The sequence below is a fragment of the Colobus angolensis genome, unplaced genomic scaffold (assembly GCF_000951035.1).
Source record: "Colobus angolensis palliatus isolate OR3802 unplaced genomic scaffold, Cang.pa_1.0 Scaffold3, whole genome shotgun sequence".
Classification (NCBI taxonomy): Eukaryota; Metazoa; Chordata; class Mammalia; order Primates; family Cercopithecidae; genus Colobus; species Colobus angolensis.
Window position 1 is genome coordinate 24,841,497 of NW_012116265.1, and position 2,156 is coordinate 24,843,652.

Genomic DNA, 2,156 nt, shown 5'->3' on the forward strand with positions numbered 1-2,156 from the left:
GAAAGAGAGCAAGAAACAACTTAAGCAAGAATGGTTGAATGTTTAGCTTGTGAGCCTGTGAGTTCAAGGAGACAATTGTAAATGTATCCAACCTGACCTTATTCATGGTCAGGACAGTGTTGTGAGTTCAAGAATAGAGAGTAGCTGGCAAAAATAATGATCTTTTCTGTGTTCTTTGATCCTAGGAAGGGGTGAGGGACTCTAGTTTCCCTCTAACATTCCCCTCTCTCTCTCTGTGTGTGTGTACATGTGTGAGTGTTTGCTTATGTAAGAAAGGAAGGAAGAGGATGGAGCTGGTGCAAAGCCAGCCTTCTCTCAGGGTATCTTTCTTCCATACCATCTCTACTTCCTCAGAATCCTTGATCTGCCAAAGAGAAATTTGGAGTATGATGAAATGGTCATTTCACTTCTATGTGTTTGAATGCAAACATGCACATTTTGAATGTAAAATAAAAGTTCTCTTCCTAAGTTGAAAAAAAAATCCATTTAACAAATTACTTTAAAAAAAAAAACAACCCTAATTCCATAGAAATAAATGGTAATTGTCAGGTGGGGCACAATGGCTCATGCCTGTAATCTGAGAAGTTTGGGAAGCCGAGGCAGGAGGATGGCTTGAGATCAGGAGTTTGAGACCAACCTGGGCAACATAGTGAGACTCCATAGTTACAAAAAATTAAAAACTTAGCCGGGCATGGTGGCATGTGCCTGTAGTCCTGGCTGCTAAGAAGGATGAGGTGGGAGGATCGCTTGAGCCCAGGAGTTTGAGGCTGCAGTGAGCTATGGGCTTATGATTGCACCACTGCTCCTCCTGGGTGACAAAGCAAGAACCAGAAAGAAAATAAAGAAAGAAGGAGGCCAGGTGCGGTGGCTGACAACTGTTATCAGGTGGGCAGATCACGAGGTCAGGAGATAGAGACCATCCTGGCTAACAACGAGAAACCCCGTCTCTACCAAAAATACAAAAAAAATTAGCCAGGTGTGGTGGTGGGCGCTTGTAGTCCCAGCTACTCGGGAGGCTGAGGCAGGATAATGGCGTCAACCCAGGAGGCAGAGCTTGCAGTGAGCTGAGATCGCACCACTGCACTCCAGCCTGGGCAGCGACAGAGTGAGACTCCATCTCAAAAAAAAAAAAAAAGAAAGAAAGAAAGAAAAAAGGAAATACATGGTGATTGTCGACAAATGTGAAAGCACTTATAATAAAAAGAATAAATCAAACATTATTCACAATCCCACAATCCAGAGATAATTACAGTTGAAATTTGAGGGTATAATTTTCTGAACTAGTTGTATTCATTTATCTTTGCCCTTCTTTTTCACTATCCTTATATTACACTTTTTGAAAGGAGTATCTGCCACATGCAGTCTGGTAAACTGCTTTTCATACCTGAAATTAATCATGAACATATTTGTAATTACATTTTTGATTACATAGTATTCCATTGTATTGCTTTTCCATAATTTAATCAGTCTGGTATTGTTTAACTCAGGGCTCTGAACACTGGATAAAACCATGGTCCTATCCATGAACTATCTCCCTTGTCTTAACTAACTCCACAAGTCCTCCCAGAACATGTGGACGCCTGACCTCTTCATGAATAACTGTGTTTATTTCTTGGCCTATTGACATTCAAGAATGTGGCCTTTATTTCTGTAAGGAGTGGGGTTGATCGAAACCAGCACAGAAGGCTATGTATCAAGATGAGATATTGGAGAACTACAGGAATTCGGCTCACTGGATAGACATAGTTCCACCATGGTTGAAGATGTAACTCCTGTTCAGAAATCATTTATTAGTGGTGAAATTCCAAGGAGCTTCTGAGGTACCTCCTGTTCACAAATAGTTGAGATTTGAGGGCTGATAATAAGTAGCTCTACCGACCCTCACCTGAAACTCCACCTCCCCCAACCCCCACCTCTTTTTGAGACAGAGTCTGGCTCTGTCACTCAGGCTGGAGTGCAGTGGCACAATCTCAGCTCACTGCAAACTCTGCCTCCTGAAGCCGTCTTCCCAACTCAGCCTCCTGAGTAGCTGGGACTACAGGCACGTGCCCCCGTGCCTGGCTTTCTTTCTTTTCTCTCCTTTCTTTCCTTCCCTTTCCTTCCTTTCTTTCCTTCCTTTCTTTTCTTTCTTTCCTTTCTTTTCTTTTTCTTTCTTT